Source organism: Hydractinia symbiolongicarpus, chromosome 14 (genome assembly GCF_029227915.1).
Source record: "Hydractinia symbiolongicarpus strain clone_291-10 chromosome 14, HSymV2.1, whole genome shotgun sequence".
NCBI lineage: Eukaryota > Metazoa > Cnidaria > Hydrozoa > Anthoathecata > Hydractiniidae > Hydractinia > Hydractinia symbiolongicarpus.
In genome coordinates this window covers 16,887,945-16,904,606 of record NC_079888.1, presented here as the reverse complement: position 1 = coordinate 16,904,606, position 16,662 = coordinate 16,887,945, and the positions used below count along the sequence as shown (strand labels likewise).

The window sequence follows — 16,662 nt, the reverse complement described above, 5'->3', positions numbered from 1 at the left end:
TAGGTCATCAATTAAATATTGAAAAAGCATTTAGATTTTTACTTAACACATTGTTTTGGCTTACTGCACTCGAGTGTTAACATATTCATCATGTTAACGAATGATTACTAGATGTGCAAACATTTTCTTGGGTTAAATTTCTCCAATGCCTATCAAATATCATTAACCGTGCCGCTGTGGCGCAATGGACTAGCGAGTTGGATTTCTAATTCAAAGGTTGTGGGTTCGACTCCCATCAACAGTGATTTTTGCTAATTTCTTACCAATGCTATTTAACAAAGGTGCTGCGCAAACAAACCTTATTCAATGTGTTTAATCAAAACCAAGTCCACTTACTGGGACGCCAAGATTAACAACGCAGAACAAAGTAGATTTTAATGGAAATTCCGTAGTCATATAAGGCATTTCATATGCTGATTCACTAGAAGTTTTTTTTATTTGCAGTAATTACTTTCTAGTAGCTACTCTCTCTGCGCAAGGGCACTTGATCAAAGAAGAAGCAAAACAAAATAGGTCATCAATTTAATATTGACAAAGTATTTATATATTTACTCTACATATTGTTTTGGCTTACTGCACTCGACTGTTAACATATTCATCATGTTAACGAATGATTACTAGATGTGCAAACATTTTCTTGGGTTAAATTGCTCCAATGCCTATCAAATATCAATAACCGTGCCGCTGTGGCGCAATGTACTAGCGCGTTGGACTTCTAATTCAAAGGTTGTTGGTTCGACTCCTATCAGCGGTGATTTTTGCTAGTTTCTTACCAATGCTATTTAACAAAGGTGCTGCGCAAACAAACCGAATTCAATGCGTTTAATCAAAACCAAGTTCATTTAATTGGACGCCAAGATTAATAACGCCGAACAAAGTAGAATTTAATGGAATTTCCGTAGTCATGTAAGGCAATCGATATGCTGATTCACTAAAAGATTTTTTTGCAGCAATTACTTTCTACTAGCCACTCTCTCTGCACAAGAACACTTGATCAAAGAAAAAGCAAAGCCAAATAGGTCATCAATTAAATATTGAAAAAGCATTTAGACTTTTACTCAACATGTTGTTTTGGCTTACTGCACTCGACTGTTAACATATTCATCATGTTACCGAATAATTACTAGATGTGTAACCATTTTCTTGGGTTAAATCGCTGCAATGCCTATCATATTTATATAGCCGTGCCGCTGTGGCGCAATGGACTAGCGCGTTGGACTTCTAATTCAAAGGTTGTGGGTTCGACGCCCATCAGCGGTGATTTTTGCTAGTTTCTTACCAATGCTATTTAACAAAGGTGCTGCGCAAACAAACCGAATTCAATGTGTTTAATCAAAACTAAGTTCATTTAATGGGACGCCAAGATTAATAACGCCGAACAAAATAGAATTTAATGGAATTTCCGTAGTCATTTAAGGCATTCCATATGCTGATTCATTAAAAGATTTTCTTGCAGCAATTACTTTCTACTAACCACTCTCTCTGCACAAGAACACTTGATCAAACAAAAAGCAAAGCCAAATAGGTCATCAATCTATTATTGACAAAACATTTAGATTTTTACTCTACATATTGTTTTGGCTTCCTGCACTCGACTGTTAACATATCCATCCTGTTAACGAATGATTACTAGGTGTGCAAACATTTTGTTGGGTTAAATTGCTCCAATGCCTATCAAATATCAGTAACCGTGCCGCTGTGGCGCAATGGACTAGCGCGTTGGACTTTTAATTCAAAGGTTCTGGGTTCGACTCCCATCAGCGGTGATTTATGCTAGATTTTTGCCCTTGCTATTGCACAGAGATGCTTAGTAAACAAACGTGTTCAATGCTTTAAATCCAAACCAATTTCATTTAATGGGAAGCCAAGAGTAATAACGCAGAACATAATAGAAATTAATGGAACATCCGTAGTCATGTAAGGCAATCGATATGCTGATTCACCAAAAGATTTTTTTGCAGCAATTACTTTCTACTAGCCACTCTCTCTGCACAAGAACACTTGATCAAAGAAAAAGCAAAGCCAAATAGGTCATCAATTAAATATTGAAAAAGCATTTAGATTTTTACTTAACACATTGTTTTGGCTTACTTCACTCGACTGTTAACATATCCATCATGTTACCGAATGGTTACTAGATGTGTAACCATTTTGTTGGGTTAAATCGCTGCAATGCCTATCATATTTATATAGCCGTGCCGCTGTGGCGCAATGGACTAGCGCGTTGGACTTCTAATTCAAAGGTTGTGGGTTCGACTCCCATCAGCGGTGATTTTTGCTAGTTTCTTACCAATGCTATTTAACAAAGGTGCTGCGCAAACAAACCGAATTCAATGTGTTTAATTAAAACCAAGTTCATTTGATGGGACGCCACGATTAATAACGCCGAACAAAGTAGAATTTAATGGAATTTCCCTAGTCATTTAAGACATTCCATATGCTGATTCACTAAAAGATTTTTTTGCAGCAATTACTTTCTACTAACCACTCTCTCTGCACAAGAACACTTGATCAAAGAAAAAGCAATGCCAAATAGGTCATCAATTAAATATTGACAAAGCATTTAGACTTTTACTCAACATGTTGTTTTGGCTTACTGCACTCGACTGTTAACATATCCATCATGTTACCGAATGATTACTAGATGTGTAACCATTTTCTTGGGTTAAATCGCTGCAATGCCTATCATATTTACATAGCCGTGCCGCTGTGGCGCAATGGACTAGCGCGTTGGACTTCTAATTCAAAGGTTGTGAGTTCGACTCCCATCAGCGGTGATTCTTGCTAGTTTCTTACCAATGCTATTTAACAAAGGTGCTGCGCAAACAAACCCAATTCAATGTGTTTAATCACAACCAAGTTCATTTAATGGGACGCCAAGATTAACAACGCCGAACAAAATAGAATTTAATGGAATTTCCGTAGTCATTTAAGGCATTCCATATGCTGATTCACTAAAAGATTTTTTTGCAGCAATTACTTTCTACTAACCACTCTCTCTGCACAAGAACACTTGATCAAAGAAAAAGCAAAGCCAAATAGGTCATCAATCTATTATTGACAAAGCATTTAGATTTTTACTCTACATATTGCTTTGGCTTGCTGCACTCGACTGTTAGCATGTCCATCCTGTTAACGAATGATTACTAGATGTGCAAACATTTTGTTGGGTTAAATTGTTCCAATGCCTATCAAATAACAGTAACCGTGCCGCTGTGGCGCAATGGACTAGCGCGTTGGACTTCTAATTCAAAGGTTGTGGTTCGACTCCCATCAGCGGTGACTTATGATAGATTTTTACCCTTGCTATTGCACAGAGATGCTTAGCAAACAAACGTGTTTAATGCTTTAAATCCAAACCAAATTCATACAATGGGAAGCCAAGAGTAATAACGCAGAACATTATAGAAATTATTGGAACATCCGTAGTCATGTAAGGCATTTGATATGCTGATTCACTAAAATATTTTTTTGCAGCAGGTACTTTCTACTAACCACTCTCTCTGCACAAGAACACTTGATCAAAGAAAAAGCAAAACAAAATAGGTCATCAATTTAAAATTGACAAAGTATTTAGATATTTACTCTACATATTGTTTTGGCTTACTGCACTCGACTGTTAACATATTCATCATGTTAACGAATGATTACTAGATGTGCAAACATTTTCTTGGGTTAAATTGCTCCAATGCCTATCAAATGTCAATAACCGTGCCGCTGTGGCGCAATGGACTAGCGCGTTGGACTTCTAATTCAAAGGTTGTGGGTTCGACTCCCATCAGCGGTGATTTTTGCTAGTTTCTTACCAATGCTATTTAACAAAGGTGCTGCGCAAACAAACCGTATTCAATGTGTTTAATCAAAACCAAATTCATTTAATGGGACGCCAAGATTAGTAACGCAGAACAAAGTATATTTTAATGGAATTTCCGTAGTCATTTAAAGCATTTCATATGCTGATTCACTAGAAGTTTTTTTTATTTGCAGTAATTACTTTCTAGTAGCTACTCTCTCTGCGCAAGGGCACTTGATCAAAGAAAAAGCAATACAAAATAGGTCATCAATTTAATATTGACAAAGCATTTAGATTTTTACTCTACATATTGTTTTGGCTTGCTGCACTCGACTTTTAAGATATCCATCCTGTTAACGTATGATTACTAGATGTGCAAACATTTTGTTTGGTTAAATTGCTCCAATGCCTATCAAATATCAGTAACCGTGCCGCTGTAGCGCAATGGACTAGCGCGTTGGACTTCTAATTCAAAGGTTGTGGGTTCAACTCCCTTCAGCGGTGATTTATGCTAGATTTTTACCCTTGCTATTGCACAGAGATGCTTAGCAAACAAACGTGTTCAATGCGTTAAATCCAAACCAATTTCATTTAATGGGAAGCCAAGAGTAATAACGCAGAACATAATAGAAATTAATGGCACATCCGTAGTCATGTAAGGCATTCGATATGCTGATTCACTAAAAGATTTTTTTGCAGCAATTACTTTCTACTAACCACTCTCTCTGCACAAGAACACTTGATCAAAGAAAAAGCAAAGACAAATAGGTCATCAATCTATTATTGACAAAGCATTTAGATATTTACTCTACATATTGTTTTGGCTTGCTGCACTCGACTGTTAACATATCCATCTTGTTAACGAATGATTACTAGATGTGCAAACATTTTCTTGGGTTAAATTGCTCCAATGCCTATCAAATATCAACAAGCGTGCCGCTGTAGCGCAATGGACTAGCGCGTTGGACTTCTAATTCAAAGGTTGTGGGTTCGACGCCCATGAGCGGTGATTTTCGCTAGTTTCTTACCAATGCTATTTAACAAAGGTGCTGCGCAAACAAACCGAATTCAATGTGTTTAATCAAAACCAAGTTCATTTAATGGCACGCCAAGATTAATAACGCCGAACAAAATAGAATTTAATGGAATTTCCGTAGTCATTTAAGACATTCCATATGTTGATTCACTAAAAGATTTTTTTGCAGCAATTACTTACTACTAACCACTCTCTCTGCACAAGAACACTTGATCAAACAAAAAGCAAAGCCAAATAGGTCATCAATCTATTATTGACAAAACATTTAGATTTTTACTCTACATATTGTTTTGGCTTGCTGCACTCGACTGTTAACATATCCATCCTGTTAACGAATGATTACTAGATGTGTAACCATTTTGTTGGGTTAAATTTCTCCAATGCCTATCAAATATCAGTAACCGTGCCGCTGTGGCGCAATGGACTAGCGCGTTGGACTTCTAATTCAAAGGTTCTGGGTTCGACTCCCATCAGCGGTGATTTATGCTAGATTTTTGCCCTTGCTATTGCACAGAGATGCTTAGCAAACAAACGTGTTCAATGCGTTAAATCCAAACCAATTTCATTTATTGGGAAGCCAAGAGTAATAACGCAGAACATAATAGAAATTAATGGAACATCCGTAGTCATGTAAGGCAATCGATATGCTGATTCATTAAAAGATTTTTTTGCAGCAATTACTTTCTACTAGCCACTCTCTCTGCACAAGAACACTTGATCAAAGAAAAAGCAAAGCCAAATAGGTCATCAATTAAATATTGAAAAAGCATTTAGACTTTTACTCAACATGTTGTTTTGGCTTACTGCACTCGACTGTTAACATATCCATCATGTTACCGAATAATTACTAGATGTGTAACCATTTTCTTGGGTTAAATCGCTGCAATGCCTATCATATTTATATAGCCGTGCCGCTGTGGCGCAATGGACTAGCGCGTTGGACTTCTAATTCAAAGGTTGTGGGTTCGACGCCCATCAGCGGTGATTTTTGCTAGTTTCTTACCAATGCTATTTAACAAAGGTGCTGCGCAAACAAACCGAATTTAATGTGTTTAATTAAAACCAAGTTCATTTAATGGGACGCCAAGATTAATAACGCCGAACAAAATAGAATTTAATGGAATTTCCGTAGTCATTTAAGGCATTCCATATGCTGATTCACTAAAAGATTTTCTTGCAGCAATTACTTTCTACTAACCACTCTCTCTGCACAAGAACACTTGATCAAGGAAAAAGCAAAGCCAAATAGGTCATCAATCTATTATTGACAAAACATTTAGATTTTTACTCTACATATTGTTTTGGCTTGCTGCACTCGACTGTTAACATATCCATGCTGTTAACGAATGATTACTAGATGTGCAAACATTTTGTTGGGTTAAATTGCTCCAATACCTATCAAATATCAGTAACCGTGCCGCTGTGGCGCAATGGACTAGCGCGTTGGACTTTTAATTCAAAGGTTCTGGGTTCGACTCCCATCAGCGGAGATTTATGCTAGATTTTTGCCCTTGCTATTGCACAGAGATGCTTAGCAAACAAACGTGTTCAATGCGTTAAATCCAAACCAATTTCATTTAATGGGAAGCCAAGAGTAATAACGCAGAACATAATAGAAATTAATGGAACATCCGTAGTCATGTAAGACAATCGATATGCTGATTCACTAAAAGATTTTTTTGCAGCAATTACTTTCTACTAGCCACTCTCTCTGCACAAGAACACTTGATCAAAGAAAAAGCAAAGCCAAATAGGTCATCAATTAAATATTGAAAAAGCATTTAGACTTTTACTCAACACATTGTTTTGGCTTACTTCACTCGACTGTTAACATATCCATCATGTTACCGAATGGTTACTAGATGTGTAACCATTTTGTTGGGTTAAATCGCTGCAATGCCTATCATATTTATATAGCCGTGCCGCTGTGACGCAATGGACTAGCGCGTTGGACTTCTAATTCAAAGGTTGTGGGTTCGACTCCCATCAGCGGTGATTTTTGCTAGTTTCTTACCAATGCTATTTAACAAAGGTGCTGCGCAAACAAACCGAATTCAATGTGTTTAATTAAAACCAAGTTCATTTAATGGCACGCCACGATTAATAACGCCGAAAAAAGTAGAATTTAATGGAATTTCCGTAGTCATTTTAGGCATTCCATATTCTGATTCACTAAAAGATTTTTTTGCAGCAATTACTTTCTACTAACCACTCTCTCTGCACAAGAACACTTGATCAAAGAAAAAGCAATGCCAAATAGGTCATCAATTAAATATTGACAAAGCATTTAGACTTTTACTCAACATGTTGTTTTGGCTTACTGCACTCGACTGTTAACATATCCATCATGTTACCGAATGATTACTAGATGTGTAACCATTTTCTTGGGTTAAATCGCTGCAATGCCTATCAACTATCAGTAACCGTGCCGCTGTGGCGCAATGGACTAGCGCGTTGGACTTTTAATTCAAAGGTTCTGGGTTCGACTCCCATCAGCGGAGATTTATGCTAGATTTTTGCCCTTGCTATTGCACAGAGATGCTTAGCAAACAAACGTGTTCAATGCGTTAAATCCAAACCAATTTCATTTAATGGGAAGCCAAGAGTAATAACGCAGAACATAATAGAAATTAATGGAACATCCGTAGTCATGTAAGACAATCGATATGCTGATTCACTAAAAGATTTTTTTGCAGCAATTACTTTCTACTAGCCACTCTCTCTGCACAAGAACACTTGATCAAAGAAAAAGCAAAGCCAAATAGGTCATCAATTAAATATTGAAAAAGCATTTAGACTTTTACTCAACACATTGTTTTGGCTTACTTCACTCGACTGTTAACATATCCATCATGTTACCGAATGGTTACTAGATGTGTAACCATTTTGTTGGGTTAAATCGCTGCAATGCCTATTATATTTATATAGCCGTGCCGCTGTGACGCAATGGACTAGCGCGTTGGACTTCTAATTCAAAGGTTGTGGGTTCGACTCCCATCAGCGGTGATTTTTGCTAGTTTCTTACCAATGCTATTTAACAAAGGTGCTGCGCAAACAAACCGAATTCAATGTGTTTAATTAAAACCAAGTTCATTTAATGGCACGCCACGATTAATAACGCCGAACAAAGTAGAATTTAATGGAATTTCCGTAGTCATTTTAGGCATTCCATATTCTGATTCACTAAAAGACTTTTTTGCAGCAATTACTTTCTACTAACCACTCTCTCTGCACAAGAACACTTGATCAAAGAAAAAGCAATGCCAAATAGGTCATCAATTAAATATTGACAAAGCATTTAGACTTTTACTCAACATGTTGTTTTGGCTTACTGCACTCGACTGTTAACATATCCATCATGTTACCGAATGATTACTTGATGTGTAACCATTTTCTTGGGTTAAATTGCTGCAATGCCTATCATATTTACATAGCCGTGCCGCTGTGGCGCAATGGACTAGCGCGTTGGACTTCTAATTCAAAGGTTGTGAGTTCGACTCCCATCAGCGGTGATTCTTGCTAGTTTCTTACCAATGCTATTTAACAAAGGTGCTGCGCAAACAAACCCAATTCAATGTGTTTAATCAAAACCAAGTTCATTTAATGGGACGCCAAGATTAACAACGCCGAACAAAATAGAATTTAATGGAATTTCCGTAGTCATTTAAGGCATTCCATATGCTGATTCACTAAAAGATTTTTTTGCAGCAATTACTTTCTACTAACCACTCTCTCTGCACAAGAACACTTGATCAAAGAAAAAGCAAAGCCAAATAGGTCATCAATCTATTATTGACAAAGCATTTAGATTTTTACTCTACATATTGCTTTGGCTTGCTGCACTCGACTGTTAGCATGTCCATCCTGTTAACGAATGATTACTAGATGTGCAAACATTTTGTTGGGTTAAATTGTTCCAATGCCTATCAAATATCAGTAACCGTGCCGCTGTGGCGCAATGGACTAGCGCGTTGGACTTCTAATTCAAAGGTTGTGGTTCGACTCCCATCAGCGGTGACTTATGATAGATTTTTACCCTTGCTATTGCACAGAGATGCTTAGCAAACAAACGTGTTTAATGCTTTAAATCCAAACCAAATTCATACAATGGGAAGCCAAGAGTAATAACGCAGAACATAATAGAAATTATTGGAACATCCGTAGTCATGTAAGGCATTTGATATGCTGATTCACTAAAATATTTTTTTGCAGCAATTACTTTCTACTAACCACTCTCTCTGCACAAGAACACTTGATCAAAGAAAAAGCAAAACAAAATAGGTCATCAATTTAATATTGACAAAGTATTTAGATATTTACTCTACATATTGTTTTGGCTTACTGCACTCGACTGTTAACATATTCATCATGTTAACGAATGATTACTAGATGTGCAAACATTTTCTTGGGTTAAATTGCTCCAATGCCTATCAAATGTCAATAACCGTGCCGCTGTGGCGCAATGGACTAGCGCGTTGGACTTCTAATTCAAAGGTTGTGGGTTCGACTCCCATCAGCGGTGATTTTTGCTAGTTTCTTACCAATGCTATTTAACAAAGGTGCTGCGCAAACAAACCGTATTCAATGTGTTTAATCAAAACCAAATTCATTTAATGGGACGCCAAGATTAGTAACGCAGAACAAAGTATATTTTAATGGAATTTCCGTAGTCATTTAAAGCATTTCATATGCTGATTCACTAGAAGTTTTTTTTATTTGCAGTAATTACTTTCTAGTAGCTACTCTCTCTGCGCAAGGGCACTTGAACAAAGAAGAAGCAAAACAAAATAGGTCATCAATTTAATATTGACAAAGTATTTAGATATTTACTCTACATATTGTTTTGGCTTGCTGCACTCGACTGTTAACATATCCATCTTGTTAACGAATGATTACTAGATGTGCAAACAATTTCTTGGTTTAGATTGCTCCAATGACTATCAAATATCAAAAACCGTGCCGCTGTGGCGCAATGGACTAGCGCGTTGGACTTCTAATTCAAAGGTTGTGGATTCGACTCCCATCAGCGGTGATTTTTGCTAGTTTCTTACCAACGCTATTTAACAAAGGTGCTGCGCAAAAAAACTGTATTCAATGTGTTTAATCAAAACCAAATTCATTTAATGGGACGCCAAGATTAATAACGCAGAACAAAGTAGATTTTAATGGAATTTCCGTAGTCATTTAAGGCATTCCATATGCTGATTCACTAAAAGTTTTTTTTATTTGCAGTAATTACTTTCTAGTAGCTACTCTCTCTGCGCAAGGGCACTTGATCAAAGAAAAAGCAATACAAAATAGGTCATCAATTTAATATTGACAAAGCATTTAGATTTTTACTCTACATATTGTTTTGGCTTGCTGCACTCGACTTTTAACATATCCATCCTGTTAACGTATGATTACTAGATGTGCAAACATTTTGTTTGGTTAAATTGCTCCAATGCCTATCAAATATCAGTAACCGTGCCGCTGTAGCGCAATGGACTAGCGCGTTGGACTTCAAATTCAAAGGTTGTGGGTTCGACTCCCATCAGCGGTGATTTATGCTAGATTTTTACCCTTGCTATTGCACAGAGATGCTTAGCAAACAAACGTGTTCAATGCGTTAAATCCAAACCAATTTCATTTAATGGGAAGCCAAGATTAATAACGCAGAACATAATAGAAATTAATGGCACATCCGTAGTCATGTAAGGCAATCGATATGCTGATTCACTAAAAGATTTTTTTGCAGCAATTACTTTCTACTAACCACTCTCTCTGCACAAGAACACTTGATCAAAGAAAAAGCAAAGACAAATAGGTCATCAATCTATTATTGACAAAGCATTTAGATTTTTACTCTACATATTGTTTTGGCTTGCTGCACTCGACTGTTAACATATCCATCCTGTTAACGAATGATTACTAGATGTGCAAACATTTTCTTTTGTTTTAATTGCTGCAATGCCTATCCTATTTATATAGCCGTGCCGCTGTGGCGCAATGGACTAGCGCGTTGGACTTCTAATTCAAAGGTTGTGGGTTCGACTCCCATCAGCGGTGATTTTTGCTAGTTTCTTACCAATGCTATTTAACAAAGGTGCTGCGCAAACAAACCGAATTCAATGTGTTTAATCAAAACCAAATCCATTTAATGGGACGCCAAGATTAATAACGCCGAACAAAATAGAATTTAATGGAATTTCCGTAGTCATTTAAGGGATTCCATATGCTGATTCACTAAAAGATTTTTTTGCAGTAATTACTTTCTATTAACCAATCTCTCTGCACAAGAACACTTGATCAAAGAAAAAGCAAAGCCAAATAGGTCATCAATCTATTATTGACAAAGCATTTAGATTTTTACTCTACATATTGTTTTGGCTTGCTGCACTCGACTTTTAACATATCCATCCTGTTAACGAACGATTACTAGATGTGCAAACATTTTGTTGGGTTAAATTGCTCCAATGCCTATCAAATATCAGTAACCGTGCCGCTGTGGCGCAATGGACTAGCGCGTTGGACTTCTAATTCAAAGGTTGTGGGTTCGACTCCCATCAGCGGTGATTTATGCTAGATTTTTACCCTTGCTATTGCACAGAGATGCTTAGCAAACAAACGTGTTCAATGCGTTAAATCCAAACCAATTTCATTTAATGGGAAGCCAAGAGTAAAAACGCAGAACATAGTAGAAATTAATGGCACATCCGTAGTCATGTAAGGCAATCGATATGCTGATTCACTAAAAGATTTTTTTGCAGCAATTACTTTCTACTAACCACTCTCTCTGCACAAGAACACTTGATCAAAGAAAAAGCAAAGACAAATAGGTCATCAATCTATTATTGACAAAGCATTTAGATTTTTACTCTACATATTGTTTTGGCTTGCTGCACTCGACTGTTAACATATCCATCCTGTTAACGAATGATTACTAGATGTGCAAACATTTTCTTTTGTTTTAATTGCTGCAATGCCTATCATATTTATATAGCCGTGCCGCTGTGGCGCAATGGACTAGCGCGTTGGACTTCTAATTCAAAGGTTGTGGGTTCGACTCCCATCAGCGGTGATTTTTGCTAGTTTCTTACCAATGCTATTTAACAAAGGTGCTGCGCAAACAAACCGAATTCAATGCGTTTAATCAAAACCAAGTTCATTTAATGGGACGCCAAGATTAATAACGCCGAACAAAGTAGAATTTAATGGAATTTCCGTAGTCATTTAAGGCATTTCATATGCTGATTCACTAAGAGATTTTTTTGCAGCAATTACTTTCTACTAACCACTCTCTCTGCACAAGAACACTTGATCAAAGAAAAAGCAAAGCCAAATAGGTCATCAATTAAATATTGACAAAGCATTTAGACTTTTACTCAACATGTTGTTTTGGCTTACTGCACTCGACTGTTAACATATCCATCATGTTATTGAGTGATTACTAGATGTGTAACCATTTTCTTGGGTTAAATCGCTGCAATGCCTATCATATTTATATAGCCGTGCCGCTGTGGGGCAATGGACTAGCGCGTTGGACTTCTATTTCAAAGGTTGTGGGTTCGACTCCCATCAGCGGTGATTTTTGCTAGTTTCTTACCAATGCTATTTAACAAAGGTGCTGCGCAAACAAACCGAATTCAATGTGTTTAATCAAAACCAAGTTCATTTAATGGGACGCCAAGATTAATAACGCCGAACAAAATAGAATTTAATGGAATTTCCGTAGTCATTTAAGGGATTCCATATGCTGATTCACTAAAAGATCTTTTTGCAGTAATTACTTTCTACTAACCACTCTCTCTGCACAAGAACACTTGATCAAAGAAAAAGCAAAGCCAAATAGGTCATCAATCTATTATTGACAAAGCATTTAGATTTATACTCTACATATTGTTTTGGCTTGCTGCACTCGACTTTTAACATATCCATCCTGTTAACGAATGATTACTAGATGTGCAAACATTTTGTTGGGTTATATTGCTCCAATGCCTATCAAATATCAGTAACCGTGCCGCTGTGGCGCAGTGGACTAGCGCGTTGGACTTCTAATTCAAAGGTTGTGGGTTCGACTCCCATCAGCGGTGATTTATGCTAGATTTTTACCCTTGCTATTGCACAGAGATGGTTAGCAAACAAACGTGTTCAATGCGTTAAATCCAATCCAATTTCATTTAATGGGAAGCCAAGAGTAATAACGCAAAACATAATAGAAATTAATGGCACATCCGTAGTCATGTAAGGCAATCGATATGCTGATTCACTAAAAGTTTTTTTTGCAGCAATTACTTTCTACTAACCACTCTCTCTGCACAAGAACACTTGATCAAAGAAAAAGCAAAGACAAATAGGTCATCAATCTATTATTGACAAAGCATTTAGATTTTTACTGTACATATTGTTTTGGCTTGCTGCACTCGACTGTTAACATATCCATCCTGTTAACGAATGATTACTAGATGTGCAAACATTTTCTTTTGTTTTAATTGCTGCAATGCCTATCATATTTATGTAGCCGTGCCGCTTTGGCGCAATAGACTAGCGCGTTGGACTTCTAATTCAAAGGTTGTGGGTTCGACTCCCATCAGCGGTGATTTTTGCTAGTTTCTTTCCAATGCTATTTAACAAAGGTGCTGCGCAAACAAACCGAATTCAATGCGTTTAATCAAAACCAAGTTCATTTAATGGGACGCCAAGATTAATAACGCCGAACAAAGTAGAATTTAATGGAATTTCCCTAGTCATTTAAGGCATTTCATATGCTGATTCACTAAGATATTGTTTTGCAGCAATTACTTTCTACTAACCACTCGCTCTGCACAAGAACACTTGATCAAAGAAAAAGCAAAGCCAAATAGGTCATCAATTAAATATTGACAAAGCATTTAGACTTTTACTCAACATGTTGTTTTGGCTTACTGCACTCGACTGTTAACATATCCATCATGTTATTGAGTGATTACTAGATGTGTAACCATTTTCTTGGGTTAAATCGCTGCAATGCCTATCATATTTATATAGCCGTGCCGCTGTGGGGCAATGGACTAGCGCGTTGGACTTCTAATTCAAAGGTTGTGAGTTCGACTCCCATCAGCGGTGATTTATGCTAGATTTTTACCCTTGCTATTGCACAGAGATGCTTAGCAAACAAACGTGTTCAATGCGTTTAATCAAAACCAATTTCATTTAATGGGAAGCCAAGAGTAATAACGCAGAACATAATAGAAATTAATGGCACATCCGTAGTCATGTAAGGCAATCGATATGCTGATTCACTAAAAGATTTTTTTGCAGCAATTACTTTCTACTAGCCACTCTCTCTGCACAAGAACACTTGATCAAAGAAAAAGCAAAGCCAAATAGGTCATCAATTAAATATTGACAAAGCATTTAGACTTTTACTCAACATATTGTTTTGGCTTACTGCACTCGACTGTTAACATATCCATCATGTTACCGAATGGTTACTAGATGTGTAACCATTTTCTTGGGTTAAATCGCTGCAATGCCTATCATATTTATATAGCTGTGCCGCTGTGGTGCAATGGACTAGCGCGTTGGACTTCTAATTCAAAGGTTGTGGGTTCGACTCCCATCGGCGGTGATTTTTGCTAGTTTCTTACCAATGTTATTTAACAAAGGTGCTGCGCAAACAAACCGAATTCAATGCGTTTAATCAAAACCAAGTTCATTTAATGGGACTCCAAGCTTAATAACGCTGAACAAAGTAGAATTTAATGGAATTTCCGTAGTCATTTAAGGCATTCCATATGCTGATTCACTAAAAGATTTTTTTGCAGCAATTACTTTCTACTAACCACTCTCTCTGCACAAGAACACTTGATCAAAGAAAAAGCAAAGCCAAATAGGTCATCAATTAAATATTGACAAAGCATTTAGACTTTTACTCAACATGTTGTTTTGGCTTGCTGCACTCGACTGTTAAAATATCCATCATGTTACCAAATGATTGCTAGATGTGTAACCATTTTCTTGGGTTAAATCGCTGCAATGCCTATCATATTTATATAGCCGTGCCGCTGTGGGGCAATGGACTAGCGCGTTGGACTTCTAATTCAAAGGTTGTGGGTTCGACTCCCATGAGCGGTGATTTTTGCTAGTTTCTTACCAATGCTATTTAACAAAGGGGCTGCGCAAACAAACCGAATTCAATGCGTTAAATCCAAACCAATTTCATTTAATGGGAAGCCAAGAGTAATAACGCCGAACAAAGTAGAATTTAATGGAATTTCCGTGGTCATTTAAGGCATTCCATATGCTGATTCACTAAAAGATTTTTTTGCAGTAATTACTTTCTACTAACCACTCTCTCTGCACAAGAACACTTGATCAAAGAAAAAGCAAAGCCAAATAGGTCATCAATCTATTATTGACAAAGCATTTAGATTTTTACTTTACATATTGTTTTGGCTTGCTGCACTCGACTGTTAACATATCCATCCTGTTAACGAATGATTACTAGATGTGCAAACATTTTTTTGGGTTAAATTGCTCCAATGCCTATCAAATATCAGTAATCGTGCCGCTGTGGGGCAATGGACTAGCGCGTTGGACTTCTAATTCAAAGGTTGTGGGTTCGACTCCCATCAGCGGTGATTTATGCTGGATTTTTACCCTTGCTATTGCACAGAGATGCTTAGCAAACAAACGTGTTCAATGCGTTAAATCCAAACCAATTTCATTTAATGGGAAGCCAAGAGTAATAACGCCGAACAAAGTAGAATTTAATGGAATTTCCGTGGTCATTTAAGGCATTCCATATGCTGATTCACTAAAAGATTTTTTTGCAGCAATTACTTTCTACTAACCAATCTCTCTGCACAAGAACACTTGATCAAAGAAAAAGCAAAGCCAAATAGGTCATCAATTAAATATTGACAGAGCATTTAGACTTTTACTCAACATGTTGTTTTGGCTTACTGCACTCGACTGTTTACATATCCATCATGTTACCGAATGATTACTAGATTTGTAACCATTTTCTTGGGTTAAATCGCTGCAATGCCTATCATATTTATATAGTCGTGCCGCTGTGGGGCAATGGACTAGCGCGTTGGACTTCTAATTCAAAGGTTGTGGGTTCGACTCCCATCAGCCGTGATTTTTGCTAATTTCTTACCAATGCTATTTAGCAAAGGTGCTGCGCAAACAAACCGAATTCAATGTGTTTAATCAAAACCAAGTTCATTTAATGGGACACCAAGATTAATAACGCCGAACAAAGTAGAATTTAATGGAATTTCCGTGGTCATTTAAGGCATTCCATATGCTGATTCACTAAAAGATTTTTTTGCGGCAGTTACTTTCTACTAACCAATCTCTCTACACAAGAACACTTGATCAAAGAAAAAGCAAAGCCAAATAGGTCATCAATTAAATATTGACAGAGCATTTAGACTTTTACTCAACATGTTGTTTTGGCTTACTGCACTCGACTGTTTACATATCCATCATGTTACCGAATGATTACTAGATGTGTAACCATTTTCATGGGTTAAATCGCTGCAATGCCTATCATGTTTATATAGCCCTGCCGCTGTGGCGCAATGGACTAGCGTGTTGGACTTCTAATTCAAATGCTGTGGGTTCGACTCCCATCAGCGGTGATTTTTGCTAGTTTCTTACCAATGCTATTTAACAAAGGTGCTGCGCAAACAAACCGAATTCAATGTGTTTAATCAAAACCAAGTTCATTTAATGGGATGCCAAGGTTAATAACGCCGAACAAAATAGAATTTAATGGAATTTCCGTAGTCATTTAAGGCATTCCATATGCTGATTCACTAAAAGATTTTTTTGCAGCAATTACTTTCTACTAACCACTCTC

The 16,662-nt window shown here is 37.1% G+C and overlaps 24 non-coding genes across 24 annotated transcripts; all 24 read left to right on the top strand.

Annotated features, from left to right (window-relative positions):
• Positions 1-680: 680 nt before the first annotated feature.
• On the top strand, positions 681-754 carry Trnar-ucu (transfer RNA arginine (anticodon UCU)). The gene has a single exon. It is a non-coding gene; the product is annotated as a tRNA-Arg (tRNA).
• A 432-nt stretch (positions 755-1,186) lies between these two features.
• Positions 1,187-1,260, top strand: Trnar-ucu (transfer RNA arginine (anticodon UCU)). The gene has a single exon. It is a non-coding gene; the product is annotated as a tRNA-Arg (tRNA).
• Positions 1,261-2,197: 937 nt separating this feature from the next.
• Positions 2,198-2,271, top strand: Trnar-ucu (transfer RNA arginine (anticodon UCU)). The gene has a single exon. It is a non-coding gene; the product is annotated as a tRNA-Arg (tRNA).
• Positions 2,272-2,703: 432 nt separating this feature from the next.
• Trnar-ucu (transfer RNA arginine (anticodon UCU)) lies at positions 2,704-2,777 on the top strand. Its single transcript has one exon. It is a non-coding gene; the product is annotated as a tRNA-Arg (tRNA).
• Positions 2,778-3,209: 432 nt separating this feature from the next.
• Positions 3,210-3,282, top strand: Trnar-ucu (transfer RNA arginine (anticodon UCU)). The gene has a single exon. It is a non-coding gene; the product is annotated as a tRNA-Arg (tRNA).
• Positions 3,283-3,713: 431 nt separating this feature from the next.
• Positions 3,714-3,787, top strand: Trnar-ucu (transfer RNA arginine (anticodon UCU)). The gene has a single exon. It is a non-coding gene; the product is annotated as a tRNA-Arg (tRNA).
• A 436-nt stretch (positions 3,788-4,223) lies between these two features.
• On the top strand, positions 4,224-4,297 carry Trnar-ucu (transfer RNA arginine (anticodon UCU)). Its single transcript has one exon. It is a non-coding gene; the product is annotated as a tRNA-Arg (tRNA).
• A 431-nt stretch (positions 4,298-4,728) lies between these two features.
• Positions 4,729-4,802, top strand: Trnar-ucu (transfer RNA arginine (anticodon UCU)). Its single transcript has one exon. It is a non-coding gene; the product is annotated as a tRNA-Arg (tRNA).
• Positions 4,803-5,234: 432 nt separating this feature from the next.
• Positions 5,235-5,308, top strand: Trnar-ucu (transfer RNA arginine (anticodon UCU)). The gene has a single exon. It is a non-coding gene; the product is annotated as a tRNA-Arg (tRNA).
• Positions 5,309-5,739: 431 nt separating this feature from the next.
• Trnar-ucu (transfer RNA arginine (anticodon UCU)) lies at positions 5,740-5,813 on the top strand. Its single transcript has one exon. It is a non-coding gene; the product is annotated as a tRNA-Arg (tRNA).
• Positions 5,814-6,750: 937 nt separating this feature from the next.
• Positions 6,751-6,824, top strand: Trnar-ucu (transfer RNA arginine (anticodon UCU)). Its single transcript has one exon. It is a non-coding gene; the product is annotated as a tRNA-Arg (tRNA).
• A 937-nt stretch (positions 6,825-7,761) lies between these two features.
• Trnar-ucu (transfer RNA arginine (anticodon UCU)) lies at positions 7,762-7,835 on the top strand. Its single transcript has one exon. It is a non-coding gene; the product is annotated as a tRNA-Arg (tRNA).
• Positions 7,836-8,267: 432 nt separating this feature from the next.
• Positions 8,268-8,341, top strand: Trnar-ucu (transfer RNA arginine (anticodon UCU)). The gene has a single exon. It is a non-coding gene; the product is annotated as a tRNA-Arg (tRNA).
• A 432-nt stretch (positions 8,342-8,773) lies between these two features.
• On the top strand, positions 8,774-8,846 carry Trnar-ucu (transfer RNA arginine (anticodon UCU)). Its single transcript has one exon. It is a non-coding gene; the product is annotated as a tRNA-Arg (tRNA).
• A 431-nt stretch (positions 8,847-9,277) lies between these two features.
• Positions 9,278-9,351, top strand: Trnar-ucu (transfer RNA arginine (anticodon UCU)). Its single transcript has one exon. It is a non-coding gene; the product is annotated as a tRNA-Arg (tRNA).
• A 436-nt stretch (positions 9,352-9,787) lies between these two features.
• Trnar-ucu (transfer RNA arginine (anticodon UCU)) lies at positions 9,788-9,861 on the top strand. The gene has a single exon. It is a non-coding gene; the product is annotated as a tRNA-Arg (tRNA).
• A 942-nt stretch (positions 9,862-10,803) lies between these two features.
• Trnar-ucu (transfer RNA arginine (anticodon UCU)) lies at positions 10,804-10,877 on the top strand. The gene has a single exon. It is a non-coding gene; the product is annotated as a tRNA-Arg (tRNA).
• Positions 10,878-11,309: 432 nt separating this feature from the next.
• On the top strand, positions 11,310-11,383 carry Trnar-ucu (transfer RNA arginine (anticodon UCU)). The gene has a single exon. It is a non-coding gene; the product is annotated as a tRNA-Arg (tRNA).
• Positions 11,384-11,815: 432 nt separating this feature from the next.
• Trnar-ucu (transfer RNA arginine (anticodon UCU)) lies at positions 11,816-11,889 on the top strand. The gene has a single exon. It is a non-coding gene; the product is annotated as a tRNA-Arg (tRNA).
• Positions 11,890-12,321: 432 nt separating this feature from the next.
• On the top strand, positions 12,322-12,395 carry Trnar-ucu (transfer RNA arginine (anticodon UCU)). Its single transcript has one exon. It is a non-coding gene; the product is annotated as a tRNA-Arg (tRNA).
• A 432-nt stretch (positions 12,396-12,827) lies between these two features.
• Positions 12,828-12,901, top strand: Trnar-ucu (transfer RNA arginine (anticodon UCU)). Its single transcript has one exon. It is a non-coding gene; the product is annotated as a tRNA-Arg (tRNA).
• Positions 12,902-14,344: 1,443 nt separating this feature from the next.
• Positions 14,345-14,418, top strand: Trnar-ucu (transfer RNA arginine (anticodon UCU)). The gene has a single exon. It is a non-coding gene; the product is annotated as a tRNA-Arg (tRNA).
• A 938-nt stretch (positions 14,419-15,356) lies between these two features.
• Trnar-ucu (transfer RNA arginine (anticodon UCU)) lies at positions 15,357-15,430 on the top strand. Its single transcript has one exon. It is a non-coding gene; the product is annotated as a tRNA-Arg (tRNA).
• A 937-nt stretch (positions 15,431-16,367) lies between these two features.
• Trnar-ucu (transfer RNA arginine (anticodon UCU)) lies at positions 16,368-16,441 on the top strand. The gene has a single exon. It is a non-coding gene; the product is annotated as a tRNA-Arg (tRNA).
• Positions 16,442-16,662: the final 221 nt, after the last annotated feature.